General features: G+C 42.9%; 1 long non-coding RNA gene across 4 annotated transcripts in view; it reads right to left on the reverse strand.

The window, feature by feature from the left end:
- Positions 1-39: 39 nt before the first annotated feature.
- LOC104913523 overlaps positions 40-13,791 on the reverse strand; it is a 19,890-nt gene continuing 6,138 nt past the window's right edge. For 2 of the 4 annotated variants that reach the window (XR_004161552.1, XR_004161551.1), the window contains 5 exons: positions 12,781-12,969; positions 8,211-12,453; positions 7,349-7,502; positions 6,262-6,470; positions 40-3,203 (listed from right to left, as the gene is read on the reverse strand). This is a non-coding gene — a long non-coding RNA (uncharacterized LOC104913523). The remainder of the gene's footprint in view (positions 3,204-6,261; positions 6,471-7,348; positions 7,503-8,210; positions 12,454-12,780; positions 12,970-13,791) is intronic. The other 2 variants (XR_002120319.1, XR_002120320.1) reach the window with 2 other exon arrangements.

Genomic DNA, 13,791 nt, shown 5'->3' on the forward strand with positions numbered 1-13,791 from the left:
GCCCGCGGGCCGCTCTTGGCACCGGCCGGGGGCTGGCGGTGCGGTGCGCATGCGCCGAGCGGAGCGCGACGGAGGGCCGCATAGCAGCTGGGCGCTGCTGGTCGCGGTTGGGCCGCGTGTTCCGCTTGCTCGGGAGGTGCTGGTTAGAATGGGATGCAGCCATCCTGAGCGTGCAGCACCCCTTTCAGGACACAGATAACGAGGTGTGGGCAAGATGGGGCGGTTACCAGAATTCAGGAAGGTCAGAATGCAATTAATTGAACTGGAATTAATGCCAGATGAAATGTACCACTGTCACAAAGTCACATCTCAGCGCAGGTTTTTACACGCTGACGCCCCTCTCAGACGCACAATCTCTGTTCCAAGCAGCAGCAGTGCACTGCCAGTACCACCAGTACCACAGAGCCCACACCCATGCGTCCTGCTGTGCTGCACAGCCACCCCTGCTCGCAGGTCCCCCTTCTTCCCATCCTCCATCCCTCCATGGGATCACCCTCCTCTTGTTGGGTAGGAGGAAGGAGCCAAATCTCTAGTTAAATAAAGCTTTCAACCTCCTGTCTTCAAAACAAACACTGCATTGTGGACACCAAGCTCCTTAGGAAAAGCCTTAGGTCTCAAATCCAAAAGATACACCGTGTCCCTTTAATAATTTTATAGTGGAAACCCTTTATTTGCCCATTCCTATGGTGTCATGGAGGTTTTCAATGATTCTGGTTTAGGTTTCGGGATTAGGTGAAACCAGAGTGCCTTAAACCTCTTTAGAGGTTTGGGATTAGGTCTGCAGCCGGCCTACTATAGCTTTTCTGTGCAAGTCTAAATTAAATGGCAAGAATATTTGTTGTGCACCGATTCACAGGTGTTTGGCAAAATACCAGAAAACATAAAGGAACCACTGGAAGAATCATGAAGGCAAAGCCACGGAAACATGAGTATTAGCTAAGTACTGCAGTATCACTTGCAACTGGGGGGTATTTCAGTCTGCTTCTAAGTGAATTTAAGGGTGGATATAATTTTTATGTGTGTCCCTCACGTGAATGTGAGTAAATTGAAGATCTGTCATGCAAATGGATCAAGGGTTTTTATTTGAGTATCACATTCTGGTACTCGCTGCCTTTTTTATAGCAAATGTATATTAAAGTTCATCAAACAGCTGATAACACTGAAGCTCTATTGTTTTATTGTACACATAAATTCTACTTCTCTGAGGCATGCATTGCCCTGACAGCATATGTTAGGTCATGAGGAGAGAAGCACAACAGATTTATGTCTGTTATTAAAACTCCACCCTGTCTGGGTCAGAAGGCAGAGACATTTACCTCATTGATGACCATGGACTAATTGGAGGAGATAGTTTCGTTGTGTAGGCTGTCTACTGTGAAGCCTTTCAGCAGCTTTGCAATAAATATCGCTCAGGATATTTCTCCATGCTCAGCCCCATACTAGCAAAGCCTGACTGACTGGCCATGCCCCCATCACACAGGCTGAGGTGAGCGGATTTCATCAAGTGGGATGAAAAGCGGCTCAGCACTACAGTGGCAGGATCTCTGCAAAATGCAGCAGCTGGTTTAGTTGCATTAGTAAGGAAAAGCTGCATTTCAGATACCTGGCTCTGTGATGCCCTGGTATCCAGAGAAGCAGGATAAATAGTTACAGTGAGGCAACGCACAGAGCCCAGTGGGTTGGCTCCTACAGCTGTCCAAAATTAGTTAATCCTTGAGCATAGCTACCTCCTCACATTACTAATTTATTTCACTTGTGATGTGCCTGCCAGCCCCCTCCAAAGAACTGTATTTTGAATGCATTTCTCTCCCCAAATAACTGGTTTTTAATTGCAACTTGCCTGTATTTAGAAAGTCAACTACATCTCAGAATTCCAGGGTTTCTCTGGCATGCTTTTTTTTTACATGCCAACAATCAGTTCTCTTGAAGGCAGTGTTTCTGGATTCCTATGGCAAATCTTCTGATTAACAGTGCACACAGCCAGATTCTATCTTCTCAAGGCTGCTTGCAAAATCAAAACAGAAATAGTTAATTTTCAAAAGAATATCTCCACTCTAATCAAATGAACTGTAAAAGTAGGAGGGAGGCAAACTGGAAGGATTTAATAATCTTAGAATCTGTATAAAACATTATTTACAGCTTAAGATCTACATAAGGCTTGAGCTTTTAATATAAGTTCTTCCCATTCTTAATGGTGCATGTAAGGGAGAACAAGAGAGAAATGTTACCAGTCAAGGACAAAACCATAAAAGAGCAAGCAGCAGGAGAATGAAATGAAAGTATTAGGGACGAAGGGAGGCTGAGTGGGAGTTCATCTTCATACATGATTGATCCATACTTAAAAAGAAAAAAGACACTATTCTCATCCTTAAATGAAATGGCAGCCAGGATTCTCATATTTCTCACACCCCTGAAGCTCACATCCCCAAACCTCTGGGAAGGAAATGGAGGAGCAAACTCCCGCCCACTGAAAGGGCAAGTCCAAGATCACCTCATGAGACTGAACGTGTACAAGTCTATGGGCCTAGAAGACACACATCCCAAGGACCTGCGGGACCTGGCTGATATAGGTGCCAAGCCACTCTCCATCATATCTGAAAAGTCATGGCTGTCACGCGAAGTCCCCGTGGTCTGGAAAAAGGGAAACATCGCGGCCATTTACGAGGACGGACGAAGGAGGTGATGGAGAACTACAGGCCAGTGAGCCTCACCTCTGTGCACGGGAAGATCATGGAACAGATCCTCCTCTCCTGGAAGACATGTCAAGGCACATGTGGGAGAGCAATCACACATGGAACAGACCTGCCCTGGCTGCTGGCACCCAAAAGAGCAGACCAGCCAGGCCGCAAAGGCTTCAGGACAGCAAATGACATCTCATCTTAAGCAGGAAGCTCATTTCCTTACACAGCTAGTGAGGAAAAACAGACTCTTAACTGCATGGGAACATCCCTTCCACCTTTGTTTCTGATTCCACTGTTTCCTAGTGTAGCACACTTGCACAGCAAGCTTGAAATTCAGAGGTGCCACCCCACAGAAGTGCTGCTGTGACCTGCCTGGGTGGGCCTTGCTCTGATGTGGGGGTGTCCATTGGAAGTGATAATGGAGCAGGAACAAATGGGGAACAGTATGGCATTCACGTTTTCATGTGAGTTTCAGGAGCCTTGTCTATATCTCAGGGAAATTCCTGGTCACCTTCTTGAGCCCTTTAAAGAAAAAGAAAAAAAGAAAAGAAAAATAAGAAAGAACGAGAAAGAAGAAATACTGTGTTCCTCAAAGGCATCACTGGAAAACAATCCAGAGGCATCCACTATACAGCCACCCCACCAGACCTACCCCTGTAGCAAACCCCCTCAGGCAGAGAGTCTGGATGAGAAAGAGAGATGTTCTGGATGCAAAATCCAGATCCTCTGAAACTAGGCAGAGAAGAGGGCCACAGGCCAAGCTTACATCTTTGCAAAAGCTCATATTTTTGTTAAACCTGAACAAACCTTTGATCCAAACATCTCTTTTGGGGGATTCCAAGCTAGGGTGAAAGCACAACAGTTTCATCCTAGCTTGAAACATAGCCTCACATCTTTGATTTCTGAGGACAGATCAATTTTCTTTGGGATAGGACACAGACAGCAACAGATACCTCACGTCTAGCTCAGAGCAAAAGGCTTAAGTGGACAGACAGACAGACAGACACACACCACCAGCAGTGTGTGGTGGGATTTCATGCAACAAAATCAAACTCTCTGCCTCACCTCCTGAGCTTATCCTTTAAAGACCAGTCCTGTGCTCACAGCTGGAGTTTATGTGAGTCCTGCCTTATTAATTAAGTGTAGCCTTTATCCCCTGAATTCCAACAGAAGCAATTAGAAAGCAGATACTTCACACATAGCAGCTGGTCTGTTTAACACCCTCCCCAAGTTATTTGCTCCCCTCCCCCAGCCAACCCAGCTCCTCCTTTTCCCTCCTTTCACCTAATGGCGAAGGAGGGTAAAGTCAAGGTGGCAAACCCAGGGGCAGTAGATAACCATTTTCTTATTAAAAATTATCTAGTGTAACGCTGAAAATAGAGGGGTGTTGCTGAGGGCACGTTTTTGGACAAGGAACTGTAACATTCACCAAGCAGATGGAAAAAAGCCTTGGCTGTCTATTGTGTCCTCCTTAAAAGGGGATCTGTATCAAAGTAGCAGCATATTTTCTTCACCAGGGGCTGTGGATGTCATTAGCACAAGTCTTGTTTCTATTTAATGCCAGAGTTAAGAGTCACATAAAATAGGCACAGGTGAGGGCACCAGGCCCATTAAGTGGTGCAACGTGACTCTCTGGGAATGTTTTGAATGTTCATGTATTTATGCTGAGGAAAGTCAGTCCCATAGTCTCTCCTCCCTATTTCCCAGTCTAAATACTGCCTCAGTGATGCCATTAGGCCTGTAAAAAACCCACTCAGTGTCTGATATTTTCCACCACTCTCAGGGAAGATCCAGTTACCAGAAGGGCAGTCCTGCCCGTCTGTGTTACATGCAACACTGGGAGATGCTGTGGACATAAAGTTAAAGCCATAACAAAGTAACAGTTACAAAGCGAATTTTGCTCTTAGCAGACAGTATTACACGCATGTAGGTACTTCAGAGAACAACTCTTGATTTAAGGCAGAAAGGCAGATAGAGCTTTTCTGAGGGAAGAGTTCAGTGGCTGCACAACACTTCTGAAGCAGGGAAGTAATGCCATGTATTTCACACGCAGGGGCTCTCAAGAATCACATTTCTCTTCCTAGCGTGTCTGGAATTTTCTAAATGTGGATTTTATAGGCAAAATAGAGATCTTGTCCTAAACAGCATCATCTAGTCATGAAATTGATATGAATAACATGAATAACAAAAGGGTAGACAGCCAAATTACCCCAGTGCTGTGAGATTTTTCTGGTAGATGATTTCCCACTTATCAGGCAGCATGAGGACATTTTCAGTTAGAATATGGGGAAGATTTAGCTCCATTGTAAACTTCCTATCTCTTTCCTCAAAGCTTGTTGGAGAGACTCCTTTTGCTGCCAGCTCCCCGGATGTTTGCCATTTTCTAATCAAATTTTCAGGAATCTTGCACCACTAACGTACTCCACAGCAGCATGATGAAGCACCTAATACTTATGTTGCAGACAGGGAGAACAAGTTAGGAAGGATTAAGTGATCTGCCCAGCTTCCCACACAACAACACAGGTGTGGCTAGAAATCAAAACTCCTCACTTTCAGCCTTTGCTGTTACACTAATCTGCTTTTAAGTTTTCCTGTTAAAAAAAAATAATTATCATTTCAGTAACGTGTTTGGTGGTAACAGTGGTATGCACACTCCTAATCAAACAGACCAAGGTATTTTAGAAACTCTTAGAGCCTGTTGGTCAGCTGGGCCCTTTTCTTCACCTGGATCCTTCCAGTGGGAGAAAAATGAAAGAGAATGGCAGTCCTTTGCAACTCCAAAGGCTTCAGCTAATGAAAGCAGAAATGGTGTTTCTTATTTTGGCAGTTAGTAGTAAACACTGCTATTAAAACTATAATAAGATCAGTTAATATTGTGTGAAATATTAGTGATGTCTGAGCATAAAATAGTGCCCTCATCTCTTTAGTTAAAATTACAAAATGATTAACAGCCCAATTAAAAACATTTTTGTTTTTGACATGATAAATTATACTTTATCTACCTAGCTGTAGATGTAATTGATTATTTTATCCGTTTGCTGTTGGCTGTCATTAAAAAAGACAGATACCACTGATTTCTGGCCTCTCTCCCACTGAGAGAAAGAACAAATCCTGCTATTAACGACAGACAGCATCATTATGAAAAAATTCCATTTGCCACTAGGCAACATAGCCGGGTTCCAGCAATTATTGTATTAGTCAAGCCGTTGAGAAGTTCCATAAAATTGAGAGAGTTTTTAAGGAGCATTCAACATTATTTGGCAACTTTTGTGATGTAACAATTAAAACCATGCTCCAGGCCCCAAAATGTGCAACAGATTGCCAAAATCAGATAAAACCCTAGAGGGCCCCTGACTTGCAAAGAGAAAAAAAAAAAACCAAAATGTTTACTTTTAGGATCAGACATTCATCAACATTTGGCTTTTGTTTCAGCCAGTGTCAGATAATAAAGCAACAGGTTTTCAGTTGACTTCTAACAGAGCTCCAACCAGTTTGATGTCAGGCCTCTGAGAGTTAGCTGGGGCTGACACCAACCTCTCCTCAGGAGAGGGAAATCTTATGGAGAGCTGGTGCTACCAACCTTGCTTAGTAGATCAGACTCACGGGAGCACTTAGCAGTCCCTTCTGGAGTGAATCACATCTGTTCTCTAACAGCAAATATCAGGAAATGACTGAAGAGATGTTCAAGTTATTCTTTCGTTTCCCGTTCGAGGGCTGAGCTAGGCAACACCTCAAATTGTCCTGATTCCAGGGGATTCAACTGGTCTCTTGTCCATATATCCCATTAACCTGGAAAAAAAAAACAATAAAAACCCACACTTTAAAACTGCTAAGGGAAGTTGCTACCAAGCCAAGTTATGGCCAAGTTTACCATCTACCTATTTCGGTATCATGTGGTGTTAAGGAATAATGATTTTTGGTATCAGGCATCTATAGCAGAAGGTAAAGCTGGGTACAAAACACAGACCTGATTTAAACTAACACAGACTGTAAGAATCACTTCAAGAGCACATGTATCTGTAAAGAAGTTAGAAGATACTGATCTCCCTTCTCAGAATAGTGAAGTGCCCAAGTCAGGAGGTATCCACATATCAAAAGATTTTGATGGGAGAAGGGCAGTCAAAGGGAGCTGAGATCTGAACATGGGATGAGGACCTAGGATACTTTTTTTTTGCTGCTAGAGGGCAGGTTTTAGCAGTAGCATCCTGCCAGTCTCCACCTGGAACATGCCATACCAAGTAGGACAGATGAAAAGATACAATTGAGCCTGACATAATATGCCTTTCATCACACTTCTTCTTGGTGAACACTAGCAATTGTTAGGGCCTGCTATTTAATAAAAGAACAAACCTAGAACCCTAAGCAATCAATGGCTTCTACCTGATTTAAGTGGGAACAGCAGCATACAGCATTACAGGCCAATGGCCAGCCTTGGCGTATGGGCAGCTCTCAAATCATGTTGCATTGCCAGGGCAAGAGCTCAGACTTGGGAGAGAAAGTATGGGAAAGAAAAGTGCCGAGTCCCACTAAGCTCAGGAATCAGTAAATGCTGTAAGATACAGTCATATTTTCAAGCACTTTTAACTTCCAGCTTGTGGCTGGCAATTGCTAGGGTGGGATAAGATATATAATGTAGCTATACAAGTGTAAACCCCTTAATAACTTACCAGCTGCTTTACAGGAAGAATCCTGGCCTTCCAGTTTTCTTCAGCAGAGGTAAAGCATGTATTGTGACAGTATTCAATTTTGTTGCCTAACAGAGCATTTGAGCTGTCTTTAAAGTGAAGCATTTTATGTCAGCTCAAGAACAATGGTCAGTACCTGTGAGGTGTGGAAAAGAATAACTTTATGTCTTATTCTTGAATTATATGAGTTAATTGTGCCAAATTTTCAAGATATTAGTTTAGTGCCAGATGAAGGCTTAGGTAAGTTTTTTTTTTTTAATGTATATTCTTTATTAGCATTAAAACTTCCATTACTGAAATAATTATGTTACAACATAGATGTGTAAAATACATTTTTTAAATCTGAAAAAAAGCAATGTTTCTGATATTTTTCTCAGTCACTTTGGCTTACAGTTCAACCGAGCCACCATTTAGGAAAATACAAACCCCAGCACAGAGAGACAAGAAGGAGAGGGTGGAGCATATTGATAATACAGCATGTTGGGTATTACTGAGAACGATGCATTTGCTGGAAGAAATAAGTTGAAAATTTGGGCATTTTGGATCAAGGGCTATGTAGAAGGCTAAACTTCCTGATTAACTCCTCACAGACTACTCCTGCAGTTCCCCTACAGAGTGTTGGAACAAGTCTCTACAATTCAAGCACTTTCTGTGCCAGCCTGTGCTGTTCAGGCTGTAGTTTGTAGGTGCTTGCATCTTCCCCAGTTGTGCCAGCTGGCTGGTGTTGCTGTTCAGAAGGATGCCAGATGGCTAATGCTTTAACCAGCCTGGTTTCCAAGTGACCCATTTTTATAAGCTGCCACTTTAATTAAAACAAAACGTACAAGAAAAAGAAATTTATCACCTGCAACACATACCGCTGGATGTCTCTCTGTCAGTGGGTGTACAGACTTCTCTTCCACGTCGCAAGTATCCAGAGGAAAAGAAAAAATCAGCCCATCTGCTAAAGCTGTTAGGCCCTTTGAGCTGCAATGTACCAATTCCTGTTTACAGGATCCAGTGCCCTCTACTGAAAAGAACAAAAAAGAGCATTAATGTTTCCCAGGCCCTGCAAAGTTACTGTTAAGGTACAGCAGTATAAGGCTTGAATGGCTGGCAGTCTCTCCCCCATGCATGCATGCACAGGCACCCACCGGCCCATCTGCCAACAGCGTTTCCAGGTTATTGCAAAACAACACATGGAAAGTATCGAGGAACTTGCAATGGCTACGGAGCTGTCATAGGAGTAACATTTCACTTTCTGGAGGGGGAAATGCATGTGGACATATGGTAGTCATGAAAGGAGTTGGACAAGTAACCTTGGCAGGCTGAAGTCGAACAGAAACGTTGCTGCTTTGCCTTGATCTTTATTTACAATAAACGCCTCGGCTTCAGCTCAGCGTTTTATCTGGGAGCAGCCGCCGGCATCTCTGCGTCCGTGTTCCGTCTCATTGCTGCTCTGACATATTTACACGCAGGCCGCAGCCCGGGCAGCTGTGAGTAAGAGGCCGTATATCAAGAGAGGAAAAAGGGATGCAAAGATGAATTTTATGAAATATTTTCCATTTTTCTTTGACTTGGTTGCGCATTTTGCTATGGCCCATTGGGCACTCACTCAGCACTTGGACACTTTGCTCCATGAAGTCTGCCTACATTTCTAGTTGTGTCTACGTGCCAAGCCCAGCACAGTACCTGAGACAGCCTGCAGGGAAAAGGAGATTTACAAAAAGAATAAGGTGAGCTGGAGGGAAATTTCCTGCCCTTCAGAGGCATGTGCTGCAGAAGAGAACCATATCTTGGAAGTCACCAAACAGTCTTGTCTGATTCCCACATGACACAGACTGCTGCATTTTACTTCTGACTGCCAAAACGATAGAAATTATTTATACTAATTTGTGAAAGAAAACCAATGACATCAGTTTGCAATTTAGGAAGGTGATATCATCTCTAACTTCTCTGGGCAACAGAAAGAGTTAATCCCTTCCTCTGGTGACTAATCCTCTCTTTTTTTCCCTGTGACTGATTGTTATTTTAGTTCGTTAAAAAGACAAGGTTTAGACATAATATTAATGATATTGTATGTGCAAGAACATTAGAAAACAAACACAGATGCACCTGAGGAACCTGAAGGCATCTTCTGGCCTTTACAGGCAGACAGCACAGAGTGGCCTCCAACATTTTCACATGGAAAAACATTACCTAGCACAACACTGTTTACTTTGAGTGACCCTCTTGACTTTCAAACAATGAGAAGTCCAGACCATTGTAAAGCTGAAAACTTGTTTTGGAAGAAGAAGCCATCGTTCAACTAGTAGAAGATGGGAAAAATTAAAAGGGATCCAGAACAACAATTGGAAAGAAAAACTGGACATTTGAATGGAATATCTACTGGTGTCTTTTCTCTGGCACTGACAACCTAACAAAGGGTGGGAGAGATTTTTCCCCTTACTTTTTGCAGTGTGAAGATGGGAAGAGAGCACAATTTGTTTATTTGCCTTGAAGCCATACTAGCATTAAAAAGTCACTGCGTATACTTATGCAAGGCTCAGGGCTGGGATGCAGGAACTACACACTCCGTTGACAGCCTATGTGAGATCCAAACAGCATGTGAAAGTGCTTACTTCCCTCAGATGTCTGCTAAGGAAACAGAAGCATAATTCCAATTATATTTCCTTGATACAGTCTGAAAGATAGGTAGGCCCAGCCAGTCAGTAGTAGATAATACAGTCGTAGATGCATACAAAGTCTTGGTACAACAAGTCCCATTTCAAAGACTTGTTATGTTTGGGGTAGATGTCCCATCCTAAGCGCCTTAATGCAGGCAGCATACACTAGATTCCTGCTGCTGCCAAATCACAGATTTTCTTTACAACTGTGCATGCTTGAGTGGAGCTGAATCAAGTCGTTCTCACCTTGGATAAAGGGCCAGGAGGTCCCAGAGCCATTTAGGGAAACACCCATCAGCACGGCTGAAGAACCTTCTCAAGAACCTTGGAATGCTATTCTGTGAACAGTTTTGTTAGCTAAAGTTACAGTGAAAAGAAGCAATGGGGTTCCCTACAACATCCAGAGCAGAACAGGAGCCTGGCAGGATTTAAAACAGCACCAGTTTCAGTAGGTACTTGTACACCCTCTGCCATCAACACATGGTCACTACTTCAAGCTAAGACGTGGGGATCGTTCCGTGACTCACCCAAGATCACACAGATGGTGTTTCCATCAAGAATTTGACCCACCAAGCCATCTGACACCTCAGGATTGTTCACTGAGGATTAGATTGCGTTTAGGAGACCATTTTTATATATGAATGTAGGATTTGGAGCCATGAAGGAACGGTAAATTAAATAGTGAGGAATTTGTCACATCTCTGTTCAAAGCAGGCTAACATTTCATGTAAGTAATTACACACTTCAGACAGTTGCAATCATCTTCTGCACAAATAATTTAAGCTTACTTGGTCTGTTTTATTCTGATTTAAATTTTTATTGGAAATATAAATACCTATGTCGGTCACCAAACTAAACCAAACAAACATATCAAGTAGGGTCTATTATAGACTAATATGGAAACAAATAATCTGCAAGTCTGGTTTTATTTATAAGCTTATTTGAGTTTTTACCCTAGGCTCATATTAATCGGGTTTGTGGTTTCCACATCTGTACTGCTGATGCCCAGTGCAGACTGCATGCCAAGTCAGACCTGGGCATCCTCCAAGCTCTAAATAGAAAGCATATGCTGCAACTCCAGCCACCTCAAGACAAGCAGGGCAAGTAACCTACCAAATAACCACAGCGGGTGCAGCAGGCAGAGCAAAACTCTGGGGAACTTTCAGAGGTGCCTGTTTGAAAACTTCTTGCTTCTGACTTGCTCCAGGGGCAGCCAGACTGCCGCCTGTATTATATTTGTTCTCTCTGATGATCGAGAGATAGCAATTCCCTTTGTAGCCTCCCCTTCCTCTAGCTGCAGCTAGAAATTTACAGACTGGACCAGTTAGTTCCCAGTGTCAACTAGTAATACATATTCTAGAGGAAGATGGAAGAACTCTTGCAGATGATGGCAATGCAGTATGAATTCTTTCCAGAACCCTTGATTATTTTTAATATTTATAAAAAGCATTCTGAACATTCATGAGAGCCATAAATATATGTATAAAAAATGCCCAGTGCCCTTTGTCAAGCCAAAATGGATCCAGCTGTTCTGTGGTGCTGGTCTCTGACTGCAGAGAATCCCTGTATTAATGAAAGATGTATAAAGGGAATCCCAAACTAGAAATATGATCTCAGCTAAAGACTGTTTAAAGCAACTGTTAGAGAGTATTTCAGGGAAGGACATGAATACAAAGCTGATTGTCAATACAGCCAAGATCCAGTCACATGAGCCCAGCTCCATAAGGAAATCTGTACTGCCTGCAGATGCTTTTTAGGACAAGATGCTTCCAGACACACTTTGTTTTGTTCTGGTACAACATCTTCCAAGTTCTGTGCCAGTAAAATTGCGTCACTGCAGACTCAACCCTAGAATTGGTCAGAAACACAGCACAGTATGAACACCAGGCCTGCTCCCTTTTTGGGCAGATGAGGAAGGCCAGTACATGAGCTGTAGCAAATGACATATGAGCATTGGGGGGGGAAAAGGAAGCAGTATTACTGGTGTAAATACTAGAAAATCGGCAAAGGCAGTCAGTTTCTGTCCCTATATAACTTATGATGATCATTCAGCAGCTTCTGCCACCTGTAGCAATCATTTTCCTGACAGTTTCAACAAAAGTGGCGCACAGCAGTGCCATACATTTTTTAAAGTTACATCTGTGCATGCTGTTCATGCAGAAATATTGTGATTCATGTTAAGAATGCAGAGCAGGGAAAGGGAGGAGGTGTAAGGAGTGAGAAAGAATTGACACAACCTCAGTGCCCCAGTCACGTTGAAGGGAATCGCTCTGTCATCCATCATTCTCTTTCTCAGAGGACTGCTCTGCCCAATGTGGCTGATCCACTAGCGCTCAGGCAGAGGTAATTTTAATGAAATTGAGATAGCAGAAGAGCAGTGTCTGATAACAGAAGGGCAGATCTGTCATCAGCACAGAAGGCAGTCTTTCCTTGTGGCAGTAGCTAGAGAAAAGAAGATGCAATTAACAATTAGCTTTGGTAAGAGAAGACAAAACCTTTAAAACAGTTTCTGCTGCAGGAAATCAAGCTACAGACTTAGGAATTAATGGTTCAAAGTCTTGATTCTTGCCTTGCTAGATATAATATAAGATGAAAGAGAGAGGGAATTTCTTTTGCCATTTATTCTGGCTAGCTAAGAACCAAGGTTTAGCTATGGAAAAAGGCCAATCTTACAACAGTTACAGGAAATGAGAACAGCTTTGCAGCATTTCCAAGCAAATCCAGCACACCTTCAGCTTATATTTTGGGTACAAAGTTCAGGCTTCTCACCTCAGAAAACAAAATGGAAGCGTTCGGAAGGGCCTTTTGCCCATTCACAGCTCTCTAGTTTCCCAAGTTAGAATCAAATTCAAGTTAGAATCAAATTTACAAGGAGCTCTTGGTGTATCAAGCAGGCTTTGCTTTCATACTTTTGGCCTTTGAACTGCATACTCCTTCTTCCAAGCTTGGTTAATGGATCTGGAAAAATAGATAGAAATTAAGATTAGAAAGATCATGCCAGTAGCGCTGTTTATAAACATAACCTGAAGGTTTACCTACATTGCTGCTTCTAAATGACTTGCTTAAATACTGCTGTGTGTGCAGCCCTGGCAACAACCCAGCTAAGAAGCTGCATCCCCACACAGTGAGTCCAAACTCTGCTCTTTGTTGTATCTGAGCAAACTAGGTGGAATCTCACTGGTCTCCAAAAGCTGAAGAGAACACACTGGAACTGCACTCTTTGGCACAGCCTCTGCTCTGATGTATAACACCTGGGTCAGACAATGCAGTTGCCACCTAAGCCAGCTGCAGCGTGACTCCGCTTGTTGATGCAGAGAAACTCCTGTAGATGCTTTACACCTGGGCTGAAGTCTTTGGGACTGATCCTGCACAGAACTACATGGGGTCGAGATGCAAGAATTCATCTGAAAAAATGCTCTTTGAAAAAGCTGTTGAACAGTGATAGTACTAGGGCAAAGATGAAGACGATCACTGCTCTGAATGCTATTTTTCCTGCTGTATCAGGCTTTGTAGATTTTGGTAGAATTCAACAAAGAAATGTAACACACTTTCACATAATGTTGCCAGTCAGTACCACGATTTCTGCTCTACAGGGAGGGGCAATTGCTAAGGAAAAAGACATAAATTCATAAGACAGTTCCTCGGTATAGGTCATATGCAAAGTGCTGCCTCAGAAGGAGGGACTGGATTCTCATCTCAGAAATTTCACCTAATAACTTAGATCTGTTGGACTTCGTTTCCAACGAGAACTAGGTCCATATAATTCAGATTAGTGATTCA

This window comes from Meleagris gallopavo, chromosome 17 (assembly GCF_000146605.3).
Source record: "Meleagris gallopavo isolate NT-WF06-2002-E0010 breed Aviagen turkey brand Nicholas breeding stock chromosome 17, Turkey_5.1, whole genome shotgun sequence".
NCBI lineage: Eukaryota > Metazoa > Chordata > Aves > Galliformes > Phasianidae > Meleagris > Meleagris gallopavo.